Source organism: Stenella coeruleoalba (genome assembly GCF_951394435.1).
Source record: "Stenella coeruleoalba genome assembly, chromosome: 1".
NCBI classification, from domain to species: Eukaryota; Metazoa; Chordata; class Mammalia; order Artiodactyla; family Delphinidae; genus Stenella; species Stenella coeruleoalba.
The window spans coordinates 131,170,051-131,187,847 of NC_137169.1; the positions used below are offsets into that span (position 1 = coordinate 131,170,051).

The window sequence follows — 17,797 nt, forward strand, 5'->3', positions numbered from 1 at the left end:
TAATTTAAAAATAACAAACATATACAAAGAGTAAAAAAGAAAAAAATTAGTGAAAAGTAAATACATGAAATTTTGTTAGTATCAACTAGTAACATGACACATATGCTGTGTTTTAATATTTAAATATTCCTAAATATTTTAGGAAGAAAATGAGCCATTGAGGAAACCAGGAAATCATGTGCTAACTTAGAAAAAAATTAGCATTTCTGTAATGCTGTGTTTTTGGAGATTTTGTTGCTTTCACAATATTTACAATACAAATATCTCCCTTGGGATCCTATAGGTTTAAAATGGAAGTGAAGTACTCTCAACTGATATTTAAATCTTTTTCTTTCTCCACCTCTCACACCCATACTCTTTCCCATAATTTTGTCCATAAAATTTCATAATCAAATACATAAAAGTGAACTGAATCTAAAAATGTTACAATCCAATAAAGTAAAGCCGAGAATCTTTGAAAATAATTGCTATTTAGTATATTTAGAGTGTTATGCTCACAAAAACTTTGGATTATGTGCCTGCTGTATTAAAAGCATATTGCTGATATAAAGAGAATTAATTAATATAGTAATGTGAAAATTATTATTCCTCATTAGTACATTTCTCACCGATTCTAAAATATATTACTTTTCTTCTGCTCCACTTCTTAACCACTCATATATTCTTTTATTTAAACAATAATTACACACATATATTGTGAATACATTTTAATACTCTCTACTAGAGAAGCTGTAAATAAATTACAGTTTCCAAACAATGTTAGACATAAGTAAAAATGGTGATAGTTGAAGGTATTTGCCCTAATGAAGCAGTTCCTGCAACGTTGCTCAGGAGAGGTAATTTTTACTATTCCTTTTGTTTGTTTTTAATACAAGACGCTCTATGTGCAAAAGAAAAAAAATGACTTCCTCTGACAGAGTCAGATATCTGAGATTGGAAGTAGCCTTCATTCTCTCACTTTAAAGAAAACAAATGACTTAACCCAAGGACTTGACAACGGCAAGGTAATTGGGGGAACTTTGGCAAATTAAGTGTCTACGTAATGTAGATACCTATTCTGGACTATGCATAGAAGACTATGTTAAGCTATGCATTAATGATAACAGAAACATCTTTTTTCATACAAATAAAAGTAAAGATAAAATACTAAGAAATCAGTAATTACCTTGATCTCTATGGTCATATAAAAATTTTAAAAGCTATGTAGAGATAAAACATTAAACTGTAATAGTATCATATAATTTTTCTGTATACTTCTTTGCATTTTCCTAATTTTTTTCACTTTGTTATGGATTACTTTTTTCAAAAGAAAATCTAACACATTATTCTTAAAAGTTTAAGTTGCCTAAGTGTCTTTTAAAATGAAAGTTACTAAAATAGCTTGAATATAAGAATACATTAAATGATGCAATATTTCAGTTATTTTATAAAGTGAAGGAAAGTCTCTAGTGAGAGTTGGCATTTTAAGACTAATGTGATCTTCTAGCTCTAAGTTTGTGTTTATTAACAAACAGGGTGAAAATGAAATGACTCACCTGAATTCTGAAGCAAAGCATCCTGAATCAGCATAGAAATTTAACTGCAGCAAAGACAGAATCTGAAATTAAAAATTTCACAATTTACCTTGTTTGTTCAACCACGATTCACCATTTTCTGCAATGAATTAAGATGGTTCAATATTTCAATATCATTATCTAGAAATTTATCTGTTTCTATTATATACAAAACTATTAATGATCTTAGTTTTGAAAGGGTAAGATGTATAATGTTAAAGAATTTTTAAAAATTCTATCCTAACACCTTATAAAAGGAGTACATTCCTAGGTATTTATTTACATGGGAATTCTTTATGGCTGTAGAACAAATACCAGGGATGCTATGATATTTTAATTGAGATTCTAATGAGCTACCATGACTACTTATCATTGCCTGTTGTTAGAGAAATATTCTGAAAGAAATATATTCAAGAATTACTATTATTATTTTTAAGAATGAAGTATGATTTGCTAATGTATTTGGGCAATTAAAATGCTTCTCATAAAAATTCTGCCAGTTGTGTGTTTAAGCTTGGTGCATAATTATGACATATATGGAGTACAGTACAGTTTGTTTGGGTTTTTAAAACTATTTTTTCTGTAATGAATCTATATACCCAATCCATAGTGTTTATTATACCCTCCTTTACACAATTTGTTTAATCCAATATCAATGTATACATTGCATTTCCCTCATCCCCAAACTGTTTCAAATTTCTTTTAACCTGGCAGCAGATTATCTATATGTATCATTTAATTTCATTTGTACCATCTCTCTATCAATCACAAGAGCTGGCACAGAAGTCACCTGTTCCTGCTAGTGTGTTGGTCAACCTGGAAAATGACCTTCAATTAACTCTTCAATTAGTTCTTTCAAGAAAGCACTCAACAATGTCCTGAGGATGTCACCAATTACTTGTGCCTTGTGTGCAGGTGACTGGTGACTCCAGAGCAATGTGAGTGACCCCGAGAGCACAAAAATCCCTCTGAGGCCACAGATATCACAAGTAAATACTTATATTAAAAACAAAGGTAATAAATACTCGAAAATCATCACTTTCACATTATTTCACTGCATTTTACTATTATCTATGCGTGTCCTGATATAAGTGATACAGTTGAAATTTAACCTGTCCTCCAGTTTTACAACCATTACAATAAGCTCCTGGGCTGGTCTGAATTCTTGTGTCAATGCAAAAACGGAACCAGACAAACTTAGATAAGGAAGACTTAATTTAAGACTATTGCAGAAAGGGACAGTTGCCAGAACTGAGTCTGAACTCAACTCCCACGGGAATAAAAAGCAGAACATCATATAGGATGAACAAACAACAAGGTCCTACTGTATAGCACAGGGAACTATATTCAGTACCCTATCATAAACCGTAATGGAAAAGAATATAAAAAAAAAGAATGCTTATATATTTATAACTGAGTCACTTTGCTGTACAGCAGAGACTGTCACAACATTGTAAATCAACTATACTTCAATAAAAAAAATAACATTTTTTTAAAAAAGAAAACATGATAGGGTTTTAAGAGCTGGGAAGAGGAGGACACCTCACTCTGTGTTTGCTAATTGGCTTTACCCTGAAAAAAAAAAAAATCAATGTTCTCTTAACTTCATGATTAGAGGTAATTTTGCAGCTTGGAGCAAGGCACCCCTGACTAGAGAAGTTAGGCTTCTATCCTCCCACAGGAACTGGGGATAGAGGTGCCATCTTTTTTGATGACTACATTTCAAAGGGATGAATCCCAAGTCCTTGAGAAAGACATTACTGGGTTGTAAAACAGGCAAGAGACTTTTAAAAAGATTTACATCTAAAAGATGCAGAGAAAGGATTTACAGTGATAAGTTTTCTAAAGGAAACACTTTAAGAAAAGGGAGGTCCAGGGTCTAGAGTCAGGAAGAAGAAGCTTTTCTAAAATTAAGTCAAGCTGCAGAGAATGTTAAGGTCCTTTTGGTCAGGTACTTGTTCTAATTTTTTTTTTTTATGTTCAACCAATCTATACAGGCAAAAGTTTACATATGTTTTCCTGTTCCTTCATGGTTGATTTTTTTTTAATTTAACTCTTTAATACATCAGGAATTAACTTAGATTTAATAAGTGGAAGTGTCATTTTCTCATTCAAGTACTACTTGTATCACATACTACATTTTATATGTAATTGAGACTGCAGTTTTTATCTTTTCTTAATATGTCTGCCCATTTCTGCACCTATAAGAAATATTCTGTGATATTTTAAGACAAATTATTCTGTAGTATATTATCGATCAAAAAATTACACACAACCTAAAAGTTGAGAATTTTGTTTTAATCGGGGCATGACTAAGGACTACAGCCCGGGATACAGCCTCTCAGATAGCTCTGAGGAACTGCTCTAAAGAGGTCAGGGAGGGGCTTCCCTGGTGGCGGAGTGGTTGAGAGTCCGCCTGCCGATTCAGGGGACACAGGTTCGTGCCCCAGTCCGGGAAGATCCCACATGCCGCGGAGCAGCTGGGCCCGTGAGCCATGGCCACTGAGCCTGAGCATCCGGAGCCTGTGCTCCGCAACGGGAGAGGCCACAACAGTGAAAGGCCTGCGTACAGCAAAAAAAAAAAGAGGTAAGGGAGGAGCCAGGATATATAGAGCTTTTGCTGAAAATAAAACATGTAACTGAACATCAAAATATTACTGCTAATCACAAATAACAGACAACTCAAGTTAATGATTTTAATGCTTTGCTATGTCTGGGAACATGCAAGAGTCTGGGCTCACTAAAATTATTTCTTTGATGTGCATTTAACTATTTAGGGCCAGTATCCTGGTTTTCTCCATCCTAAGTTTCCCTCAGGGCACACCACTGGGGGCAGCTGCAGTGGCTGATGGCTTGATGGCTGCAACATTCTTTGTTTACTGAAATGGCAGGTGATATATTTTTGTCCACAATATTCTTTCTATATTCCAGATATTTCTAGACTCTTACTGCATTTTCCCCATACACATGAAAATTGGAATAACCCTAAAAACTTTTTATCATCTTCTCATGTAAATCATACTTGGTTTTTTATTCAAATTATTTTAATTGTATAAGTGTATTAAGGAAGAATTTAAGCCTTCCATTCAGGAATATGCTTGAGATACATATTTTCTTAAAATAGTTAAGATGTGTAGGTCCACTTTACATTCTTTGTAGAGTGTTACATAGTTATTCATATAGATTTTCACGTCATATATATTTCTATGTTGAAATACGTTTTTGTCTTTTGTATGCATTTACATCATACAACTTATACTATTTGGTTATTTGGTCATTGTATATATAATCCTAATTTAATAATATAATAGGTAATTCACCTAAGGTTAGTTTATCCTGCTTCTTTGAAAAGTAAACAAAAGAAGAATATGGGATGCTCAAACAAAACTGTCCATAAATTATAAACGCAATTTAGAATAAACACAAAAAACATCATTCAAGCTGTCAGCCAAACAGCTGCTGTACTAATTAGGAAAGGAGAATTTGATGTACAGTACATCTGTATTCCTTTTTCTGATCATAACTCATTAGAGATTTCATCTGTTGACACCAAAAGCTAGTTCTATAAACTATGATGGATGCAGTTAAAAAATAAAATACTAACATATAGTTGTCTATAAGTAAAATGAAAGTGTTGTACAGGGTTTTATTTATACGTGGTAAGATGTGACATTTGCTTTTTGATAGGCTTCGTAAAATGTGTTTAGTCCATTTGAAGCTACTTAATTATATAATAATAATTTTTATATTAGAAGTAATTATTCAGATCTTACATGTGTTTGGTTAATTAGGTTTCCATTTGCTAATGCAGCATTATTATGCTTCTTTCATCAGAACTGGAAATATAGTTCATCTATTTTGTAATTATAGAAAATGACAAAAGTAATCACACTCTGATTTCAGAATGCTAAACAAGACATTAGTGTGGTTCATTGGACAAGATTTCATGAAACAACGATCATGTTTCCAACAATGCCAGGTGTGTGTCTTTGAATAAAATGCCGTGCCCTGATATAGTTATCTCAAACTGAGTACTTTAAAGTCACCCAAGACTCTTCAGCTCAGTTATGCTTCTGTTCCGTTGAATACAGTTTACAAATAACAGTTAAGTGTGGTGAACAAGGAGATGTCCCAGAAACATCCTTCAAGATATTAAGTGCTCATGTGATAGGCTTTACTTTAATAAAATACCATATACTAGTGGCTTAAGCAACAGACCTTTATTTCTCACAGTTCTGGGGGCTAAGAAGTCCGAGATCAGGGTACCAGCATAATTGGGTTCTGGTGAGAGCTCTCTTCCTGGCTTTCAGAGGGCTTCTTTCTTGCTATATCCTCACATGGTAGAGAGGGAAGCTCTGGTGCCTTTCTACTCTTATAGGGTCACTGACCACATCATGGGAATTCTGCTTGTGTGAATTCATCTAGACCTAATTACTTCCCAAGGACACATTTCCTAATACCATCATTTTGGGGATTAGGGCTTCAGTATATGAATTGGGGGATGGACACAAATATTCAGTCCATAACATAATCTATGTATTTTCTCTACATTTCTGCCATATTCTGCCCTCTCACTGATACCACATGGTCAGTATTTTATATCCCCTAACCTCTACCTAGACCAAAATAAGTAAAAGGTAATAAAATGTAATAAAGTCTCTATGTAATAAAAGTTAAATGAAATCAAGATTCAACATTCACCAAAATGAAATACAGAAAAATTTCCATAAGAACTGGAAGAATTTAATTTTATGGTTATTTTTGTTTTATTACTTTTTTCTTCTACTCAAAACCTACTGAGCTCAAAACTAAGTGTGACTAGAATTAGGCGAAGCTGAAGGAGAATTCCTGGAAAATAAAAAGTGGAGAGACAGGAGGCTTTGAAGAGAAATCAAGAAGACATTCAGTCTCCAAGATTCAAAAAACAAAATGGACATGACCTGGCACCTAAGTTGTCCTCCTGCGTGGCTACCTTATCATCCCATTCCCCATTAACTACCTGCCATTCTCATTTGTAAGGAGTCAAGCTGTCCCCTCTTCTGTTTATTCAGTGGGGTTTGAAACAAACACTCTTATGGGTTGAATTATGTATCCCCAAAATTCATATGTTGAAATCATAATTCCAAGTATCTCAGAATGTGTCCTTCTAGGGTCATGCAGATGTAACTAGTTAAGATGAGGTCATCCTGGAATTGAATGCCGCCCTAATCCAAAATGACTAGTGTCCTTAGTAAAAGGAGACATCTGGACAAAGACACACATGGAGAGAATATCATGTAAAGATAAAGGCAGAAATCATGGTGATGGAGCAAAAGCCAAGGAATGCCAGTGCATGCCAGTAAACCCTAGAAGCTAGGAGAGAGGCAAGGAACAGACTCTTCCTCACAGCTTCCAGAAGGAACCAACGTGTGTAATATCTTGATCCCTAATGTCCAGCCTCCAAAACTTTGAGACAATAAATTTTTCTTATTTAAACTACCCAGTTTGTGGTACTTTCTTTGGGAACCCCAGCAAAGTAATACAAACACTATATTAAAGACTATTTAAGCAATTAGGAAATGAATTCACTTGTGGGATACTCAGACTTCCACAGGCCCATTTCAAAACGAAATCTATAGTATTTATATCATGTTATGAAAATATTTTAACAATGGACTGACACTGGGTTGATAACATCTTTACTTCTTTTACAACATTTATCAAGGAGTTTGGAAAACAGTCCCAATTCCAAGCTTGATCAGCAAGAATGAAAAAAAAAATAATGATGAATACCTAATTGCATTCTAACACTTTCTCTGCCCAGAACTGATTATGCTGGTCTCTTAAGGTAAGCTACAATAGTTAGCTCAATATTGACCAAAACATCTTTATTATGTAGTGAGAAGAGAGATCCTTGGGAATATTTTATACTCACGTGTTATATTTTTATTCTGCACATGAAAACATTAGTCTATTATGCAAGAGTGATCTACAAGTAAATAAGTCATAATACTATGGCTTTTAACCAAGATTTAAAGACTACTCTGGTGTTGAAACTTTCCCTAAAGATCTTTAAAGGATACAACAGACCTTAGCAGGTTTGAGGTTACACATAAATTAAGACCTACTTTCTTTGTCAGATCTGTGGTTAGAAATATTTGAGTTTAACTTGCTGAAGTTCCAATGAAGTTGAAAATGAGTAACCAATATAAGTATTTTTAAGTCAATTTAAAATAAAAAGCTGCAAGGATTAATTTTCACTCAACATAACAACATGTATCACATGGTCTCTGGCAGTTTTTAAATCTTGACCTTTTGACTTCATGAGCTTCCTATTTGACATTGTGTTTTAAGATTTTATGACATTTTTGAAGGCTGTTTTTATGACAGGCTTCTGAGTTGCTTTAAAGCAACAGTGTTAACACAAAAAAATTTGTCAAGGGCAATTTAGGATAGAAGAATATTTATGAAAATAAACTTGTAAACACAGAATCACCCTAAATCAGTTAGTATTTTTTTCTTTTTTTTTTGCTTCAGCATTATATAAATCTTCTTTCTAGTGACTTCAAAGTGTTAAGGTAGCTTCCAAAAGATATTGATTTAGCCACTGTCTGTGTGCTCAATTTCCAGAAATGACATAAAATATACATGAGTTAGATCTTTTTACTTTATTATTGACATAAAGGAAACTATATTCTGAAATACTGTAGCAATTTTCACTGGTTTTAAAACTATAAAAAAAAGAAATTAAGAATATTTATAACTTCCCCCAATTTAGTCCTTGGTTCATGTGAATAAAGCCTAGTTCCTGATGAATTTCTATAAAATTGTATAACAATAGCAACAACAATGACAATAACAAAAATAACATGTGGGGATTTAAATTGGTAAAGGAGAACCAAGGAAAAATCAAGAAGAAACAAAGTCAATTCAATAGATTGGTCAGATTTCAGGATGGTATTCATATGACATAGGACATTAACTATTGACCTGATTAATTTGGGTAGATTAATTTGGGTAATTACTTTGACTACAAAAGGTGTCACGTTTGCCTTTATTCTCTGTGGAATTCATTCTCAAAATTGTATATACTGTTGAAGGAAAAAAAACATACAATTTCTACCTGCAGGATCTTTTAGTAATGATTAAATGATTAATTGTCTTATTCTAATAGGTTCCCCCACCCTAATACATGGGACTATAAATATTATTTAGTTGGAGAGAAGAACAATTTAAATAGGAAAAACACTATATTTCTAATCTATGTTGTAGAACAAACTACTCCAACTCTTATGAGGCCAAAATACCCAACATCTTTTAGCTCAGTTTCTGTGGTACAGGAAACCAGTTACAGTTTAGCACTCTGGCTCATGGACTTGCAGGCAAGCTGTCAACCAAAGCTGTGGCCTTTTCTGAAGGCTCTACCAAGAGGGAGATTCTGCATCCCAGTTGCCATGTGGTTATTGGTAGGACATGGTTTCTCATCATGTGAACATCTCCTTGAGCTTTCCTAATGACACAGCAAATGGCTTCCCCAGGACAATGCAAGGCAAAGATGAGAGAACACCAAAGACCACTTTGGTGGCCACCAATTTTTATAACTTAATTCCACTGTGACGTCCCATAATTTCTGCCATAGTTTATTTGTTAGAGGTGCATCAGTAAGTCCAGCCTACACTAAGGGCAGGAGGGATTAACAACTGTGTCAGAAGGCAGGGATAACTGGGGGCAACCTCAGTGTCCACCTACCATGACTAGCAGAGCCCGTGTATATGTCCAATAAGTACTTCAGCAAAATAAGGGATACAGATGTATTTTAAAAATAAAATGTCATGTCTTTACCAATGAAAAGCAATGCATGCACACACATACACACATAGAGCATTATAAATGCATCTTATATTTTATGCATATTAAATTAGATAATATATTACATGTTAGCAGAACAACTAAAATTGGGAACATAGTGCAGGCAAAGAAGACTGCTGCTCTGGGAACTGGAGATAGCAAGGCAGTGCAGTAATAGGCTTATTTGCATAAAAACCAAGGCCAGCTATGGAATTCATTTAAGACAGACTTAGGTACTAATGGGTTCCAAGAATTTGTGATCACAACAACAATAATTAGAGATGGCATTTGCTTTTTACCTTCAAGATGAAACCCCGTGAAAGTAGGAATTTACCATGAAGAAGCAGAGAGAGAGAATCTCTGGGATTCCAATTATCTTGTGTTACAAAATAACTTTATTTTCAGCATTAAATACTATTTCTTGAATTCCTTTAGCTAGGTCTATCATTATTTCAAATATATTTACAGAAGATGCTGTAAAAATAAAGGGTACATCTGACTCTCAGGAGAATAGCTATCAAAAGTAATTGCTGTAACTTTTACATTTACATCTGACAAGAGGAATTTTCCTTATTAGAGATTAAAAGTGTTGAAAGTAAAATAGTCAGAACAAAGTCATTCAGCATCCATGCACAGAAAAAGGATTATTAAAGAATTTAAAAAATGGAATACTTCAATACTTCACCTCCAAATATTCAACACTAGAATAGAATTGTATAGAACAGTTGGAGAAAAAGGCTTGTAATGCATGCTTTTAAACTCAGCCATGCGGCATCCATATGTGAAACAACAGATATATGTGATCACAGATACAATTATTGAGGAAATATCACACCCATGTATATTTCCCAAGGTGAGAATAATTAAAGATTTGATCCAACCATTTATAAATATAGGCAACAGTAAATAATTCTATAATGGAATACTATGATATAAAAGGACATAGTGTAGGCATTGAAAAGAAGTAAATATTGTAGTTTATCTGAATATATATTATTAATGTGGAGATAAAACAGAAAGAAGAACCATAAATAATTTGTAAGCAAACATATGTAAAAACAAAATAAAGATTTTAATACTAAAAGTCTGGTTATGAAGACTACATATTGCCAATAAATAAAAGAGTTTTGGAAGGATATAGGAAATTAAAGTATGTATGTTTTGAAAATTCATGGGTGATTACCAAGAGATATTCTTTTCTTTGCAATTAAAAATTATGTAAATACAGTTGTAATAATTTGAATTTTAAATATAAAAATTATGGTGAATACTTCCCAAATCATTAGATTAAAAATTGTCGATCATTGAATATATGTTATAAAGGAGAAAAACAAATAAAAATAAGAAAGCATAGAACCGTGCACAACAAAAATTGTGATGTACAAATTATATACACATTCTTTGCCAACAAATTAAAATGGATTTACATTTTCTATGAAAAGAAAGTTTAATTTAAATAAAAATTAAAAATAAAGCTCTGTGGCTTCAATAATAAAAGTGTCTTTAATATAATGGTCTAGAATAGATAAAGGCAACAGTAGTACAGAAAACATTAAATTCTGCCTATAGCAGCCCACTCACCAATAAAAATAGAAAACCTTAAAAAAAAAAAGAATGCAATCCTGAAGCAAAGGACATTGAGATGAGGACAATAGTTGGTTTCATTCTATCAGGGTATTTACTAATTCTGAGATGACCGAGTGAGTGTAAGAAGTTGGGAAAAGTTTATCTGATCTCTACACATTTATGTGGACTTCAGAAATGGAGTTAAGGACTCACCAAAGAACAGAAACCTGGTAAACACTGCAGGGCTCTTGACTGGACTTTAAAGGGCTACACATTGGATATGACTGAAAGCAAAATACAGTAACTTACCCTAAAACTAAAACTAAGTTTTGAAAAACCTCATTCTGATATTTTATTAAAGTATACCTGTCTCTACTCTCACTGTGTGCTAAAAGAAGAAAATATGACCTGGAAGAAGATAATCTCATCTGACTAAAGATGAGATTAATCTCATCTTTAAACTAAAGATTTTATATATCATATCAATCATGTTTCATCCTGCTTGCTTAATAAAAAATAATCAGACTTTTAAAAAGCATGAATTGCTCAAAAATGGAAAAAAAGACAATACAAACTCATATGAAATTTATATATCTAAGTTACATTCAGTGTTTAAAACAACTGTGATTAAATTGTACAAGAAAGTAAAGAATAAAATTGAGAACATGAGAAGAGACTTGGAAGTCATAAGAACCAAGTAAAATAACTAAAGTTAAAAACCCAGTAGATTGAGATATCATCAGGTTAAACATAGTTAAAGAGAAATTTAACAAACTGGAAGATAGGTGAGATAAAAAGTAGACTGTCATGTACAAAGTAAAAAAAAAACAAAACTGAAAATAGAGAAAAAAAGCATCGGGTCTATGTGGATATAATGATTCACAATTATGTGTGTTGTTAGGGTTCTAAAAGTATAGGAGAAAGAGAATAGGATAGGAACAATAGTACGAGGAAAGAAAACACCAGAAAACTTTTCAGAACTGATGTCATATTATAGTGCTTCTTAAAACCAAAAGTTCAAGTTAGTAGAGAAAAAAAAATTTGAAAAAAGAATATATCCTTGTACATGTGTATTAAGAGAAAATAATGCAATATTAAGAAGTAAATAGAATATAGAAATAGAAGAGAAAGAGAAACTAGAAATGAAAATAAAAACTAGAATTATAGCAAATAGAAAACACAAAGGAATGTGAAATTGATCAATACATATCTATGTTTATATTGAATATAGAATATAAGTAGACTAAATAATCCAGTTAAAAGACAAAGATTTATCTCACTTAGATATGGAATCTAAAAAACAAAAACAAAAAACTGAATTCATAGGTACAGGGAACAGCTTGGTGGTTGCCAGAGGTTTGGGAGGGTGGGACAGGACACGTGAAATGGGTGAAGGTGATTAAAAGGTACAAACTTCCAGTTATAAAATAAGTCTCAGGGATGTAATGGACAACATGGTGACTACACTTAGTAATGCTGTACTGGACATTTGAAAGTTGCTAAGACAGTAGATTTTAAAAATTCTCATCACAAGAAAAATATTCTAACTGTGTGGTGATGAATGTTACCTAGACTTACTGTGGTGATCATTTTGCAATATGTACATATATTGAATCATGTTGTACAGCTGAAACATAATGATATATGTCAATTATACCTCAATAAAAAAAGAATAGGAACAGACACCCAGAGATGTCTCCCTTCATGCACACAGAGAGGAAAGGACATGTGAGGACACAGTGAGAAGGACCACCTGCAAGCCAGGAGGAGAAGTCTCACCAGAAACCAACCCTGGTGGCACTTTGATCTTGGACTTCCAGTTTCCTTCCTTCTCCAGAACACTGAGAAAATAAATGTCTGTTGTTTAAGCCATGCAAACTGTGTTATTTATTTTACAGCAGCCTGAGCTAACTACAGTGTCTAAGAAGAGATGCCAAATTGGCAGCTGGACATATGGGGCTGAAGTTCAGGAAAAAGGAGTAGGCTAGAGATGTAAATTTGTGCAACATCATCAGAGAGATGCTGTTTAGTCATGAGGCTAGATGAGATTGCCTATGGAGGTTGTGTGACAGAGATAAGAACATGACAAAGGACCAGACCCTATGACCACTTATGTTTAGAGGTTGAGGACATGAGGAGGAATCAGTAAAGAAGACTGAGAAGTGACCAGTGAGACAGGAGGAAAATCAGGAGAGTAAAGGGTCCTGGAAGCTGAATGAAGAAAGGATTTTAATGAAGAGAGAGTGGCCATCAATGTCCAGTGCTGTTGATGGGTTTAATAAATTGAGAACTGAGAACTGACCATTGGATTTAGCAGCATGGAGGTCACTGGTGACCTAGACAAGAGCATTTGATTTAGCTTTGGGTTCCCTGATGATAAAAGCAAAAGGGAAACCTAATGGATTCTGCAAGTATCATTATCTTTCAGAAAGAAATCTACCAAATTTTCAAGACACCCAACTTTTACCCAGGAATTTTCACATGAGTTCTTACAAAAGGGGAATTGGGTAATTAAAGAAAGACAAAGGTTGTCAGATTGGATATAAAAATAAATTAAAACAACTATATGTTGCTTGTAGAATAAGTACTTTCAATATGAGAATACAGAAAGGCTGAAACTAAAGGAATAGAAGATACCATAAAAACACAAAACACAAGAAAGCTGTTACAACTATAATAATGTGAGAGAGTATCAACAATATGGCAAGGGCATCACTAGCAGTAAAGAAAAATGTTTTATAATAATAAAAAGGTCAATCCACTAGGGAGACAAAACACCTCTTAATTTGATGCAGCCTATACCACAGTCTTAAATTTATATAAAATAATAATTTAAAAAAGGAAAAATTGACACATATTCATAAAGGATTATATTAAAAATCATCTATCACACTGTTGGTGGGAGTGTAAATTGGTGCAGCTACTGTGGAAAAACAGTATGGTGATTTATCAAAAAACTCAAAATAGAACTACCATATGACTCAGCAATTCCACTCCTGGGTATATAATCTGAAAAAACCAAAAACACTAATTTGAAAAGATACATGAATCCCATTGCTCATACCAGCATTATTTATAATTGCCAAGGTATGGAAGCAACCTAATTGTCAACAGATGAATGGATGTATATACACAATGGAATATTACTTTGCCATAAAAAATGAAATTTTGCCATTTGTCCCTAAATGGATTGTCTTGAAGGGCATTGTGCTAAATGAACTAAAGTAGACAAAGACAAGTATTGTATGATTTCACTTATATGTGGAACCTAAAAAATACAACAAATGAATGAATAAAACAATAAAGAAGCCGACTCACAGATATAGAGAACAAACTAATGGTTACCAGTGGGGAGACAGAGGGGGGAAGGGCAACATAGGGGTAGGGGGAAAAAAGGCTTATTAGAGGATTATATGAAATCATCCATGTGAAACTTTTGAAAACTGTAAAGCACTATACAGTTTAAATAATCATTCATTCAATTACAAAAATTTAAAAAATAAAAAAAATCATCTATTACAATCACTCAAAGAACAAGTAGAAAAATAACAGAAAGGTCAAAGAAAATTAGAAAAACTTTCAACAATTTCTTCTAAATTACATAAAAAGAACACTACACCAAACAATCACAGACTGAACAAGATATTCATATCCTTAGGCAATATTTACTACAATTAACCAGATTATCTATCTTAGTACAAATTTCAATACATTTTAAAGAATTGAGATCATGTGGAGAAAGTTTTCGAAGCAGAATGAAATTGAACTAGAAATTAATTTTAGAAGAAAATTAGCAAAACTCCAAATGGGAAAATGAGCAATATATTCAAAATAGCCTAGGTACATTTTATTGAATGAACATTTTCAAGAATGAATATTAAAACTGAAAAATATATTAAATATTTGAAAGTACAGCAAAAAGCATGCCTAGAGGAAATTCATATTCTTATAATACATATTATAGGAGAGGAGAAAAGCTGAAAATCACTGATCTAAGCATATAGACTAAGAAATAAGAAAACAAATTTAAAATTAACCTGCAGAATATGAAAGAATTATTTTAAAGATGATAAAAATTAATAAAATAGAAAATAAATGTAAACCAAAGCATCAATAAAGCAAAAAGTAAAATTTTTGTAAAGATTATGAAAATGGTAAGTCAAATGAAAGACTGGGAAAAAAAGATTTAAGCATAACTAACCAATATAAATAATAAAAATTGTGTTATCTTTATGGATCCTACAGACAATAAAATTAATAAAAGGACATTATAAAGAACTGTATACAATTACATTTGAAAATTTAGATATAAAATATTAAAGCTGACACAAGAACTACAATATCTGAGTAGTTGTACATTTAAACTAAAAGAAATAAAATATACTTCCCGCACAGAAAACTAGACTCAGATGATTTTTATCTTTGAGCTATTCCAAATATTTAAGGAAAAATAACTCCAATCTCATGCAGAATCTTCTGGAGATAATAGAAAAGGAGAGAAAAAATCTGAATAATTTTTTATTAAGTCAACATAACCTTGATCCCAAAATTGAAATAGTCATAATAAGAATAGTAATTCATAGAAGGGCTCCAATCAAGATGGCAGAATAGAAGAATGTGGAACTCACCTCTTCCCAAAAATACACCAAAAATACATGTACAAATGGAACAATTCTTTCAGAATACCTACTGAACACTGGCAGAAGACTTCAAACACCTGAAAGGACAAGAAAGATCTCCACATAAACATGTAGGACAAAAGGAAAGGAAAAAAAAAAGAGGAAGCGGGACAGCACCTGCACCCTTGAGGGAGCTGAAAAAGAGAAAAGGTTCCCACATTCTGGGAAGCCCCCTCACCGGTGGGAAGATCAGCTGGGAGAGAAAAGAGCTTCAGAAGCTCAGAGGAGAGCACAACTGGTTTGTGGCAGGCAGAACAGAGAGAGGCCTGCACACGGTCTGTGCCATCACCCTCTGTGCCCCAACTTGAGACACGTGTCCACTGGTATGAGCAGGGGCTGGGTGCTGGAACTCCAGGTTTAGAGGACAGACCTGGGGAGAAGACTGATGTTGGCTGCTCAAAGACAGCCTGAAGGGACTGGACTGTGGTATGGCTGCAACCGGGAGTGTTCATGGAGGAAGCCTGGGCCTGCCATAAAAGTGAAGCACCATTGTTAAGTGGCACATGAATGGAGGGATGGGACTGGCCTAGCAGTCTCTGTCTCCACACGCTTGTCCCAGCTTCTGTGGGCTCTGGGAGAGTGCACCCCAGATGCTAAATGGGGGGCTCCCAGCTCACCTGGCTTCCATGCCCCAGCCGCCACCTTGGTTGACCTGCACACCCACAGTCACCTTGGTGGGCTCCTGGAGCAGACACCAGTGGGTTACCCATGCATAGAGGCAGGGCTGAAACCATGGCTGAGCCCCAGGGGCTGGATGACTTAGGAAGCAGGGTTGAAATCTTTCCCCACAGTTGTGTGAGCCATGAATTTACACCTCTGCTGGTGGCTTTGTAAACTCAGCTCTTGTGGGACATCCGAATGGACAAGAGGTGTTTCTGCAACTGGGTTGGGCCTCACCAGCTGTGGGCTTTGTGGGCCTGTGCATGCAGGGTCTGGGCTGAGCCAGGGTCTGAGCTGCTCCATAGCTCCCACAGAGGGTCCAGGTTCATGACTACTACAGTTCTGGGACCTGACTTCTATGGATCTGCACTGGTGGCCTTGTGAACACAATGCCTAAGGGACACCAGGGCCTATGGCTGGCATTTGCAAAGTTGAGACAGGGCCAAAGGCAGTGCCAACAACAGTGTACTTTGTGAGCCTGCACAACGGGTAACAGGTGACACCACAGAGAACACTCACTGGTGAATAGCTATGGTGGAGGAATACTCACTGGCTCCTCTCCCAGTAGGAATACTAAAATCCCACCTACTTTGTACCGCAGCTCAGAAACACAGTTCAGAAAGATCTGAGGGCTTCTACTCTAACATCTAGAGCAGACCCTATCCCTGACAGGGCAGTGACAACCACAGAGCAAAGAGGAGGACCCACTCAATATCCAGGGCAGGCACTGGTCACCACACTAGTCACATCTCCTATTAAGGGGATAGCAACCAGCATACACTGAAGAAAGAGGAAATGCAGGCATTCATACTAAAAACAGCACTCGCACCAAAAAATATGAAACCCATGCAGGGTACACGGGGACATTCCCACATAAAAATAGCCCACCAAGACCACAGTAGATCATTGTTTCTCCTAAACCCACAGAGCAAGAGAAATATAAGTAAAATGAAGAAGCAGAGGAACCACTCCCAATTAAAAGACCAAGAGAATTCCTCTGAAAGAACAAACAATGAAACTGACTTCTTCAATTTAAGAGACACCAAGTTCAAAAAGGACATAATGAAAATACTGAAGAATTAAGATAGATATGCAGGTAAGATAGATATGCAGGTTACTGTAAATAGGAGCTATAACTATAAAAAGGAACCAAGGAAATTTAGAGAACTCATTCACCAAGATGAAAGCTGAGCTAAAGGCAATGAATAGCATAATGAATAATGCAGAAGAACAAATAAGTGATCTGGAAGATAGAATAATGGAAATCATGCAATCACAACAGCAGACAGAAAGCCAAATGAAAATATATGAGACCTATGGGATAATATAAAGCATGCCTATCTATGCATAATAGGCATCCCAGAAGGAGAAGAAAGAGAAAAGGGGATTGAAAATGTATTTGAAGAAATTATGGCTGAAAACTTCCAAAATGTAAAGAAGAAAACAGACATCCAAGTAGAGGAAACACAATGGGCTGCAAACAAGATGAACCAAAACAGACCTACACCAAGA

The 17,797-nt window shown here is 34.5% G+C and overlaps 1 long non-coding RNA gene across 1 annotated transcript in view; it reads right to left on the reverse strand.

Annotated features, from left to right (window-relative positions):
* The window catches only part of LOC307193523, a 176,270-nt gene that overhangs the window by 139,804 nt on the left and 18,669 nt on the right, over window positions 1-17,797 (reverse strand). The window contains exon 2 of the long non-coding RNA XR_013830348.1: window positions 1,536-1,597. This is a non-coding gene — a long non-coding RNA (uncharacterized lncRNA). The remainder of the gene's footprint in view (window positions 1-1,535; window positions 1,598-17,797) is intronic.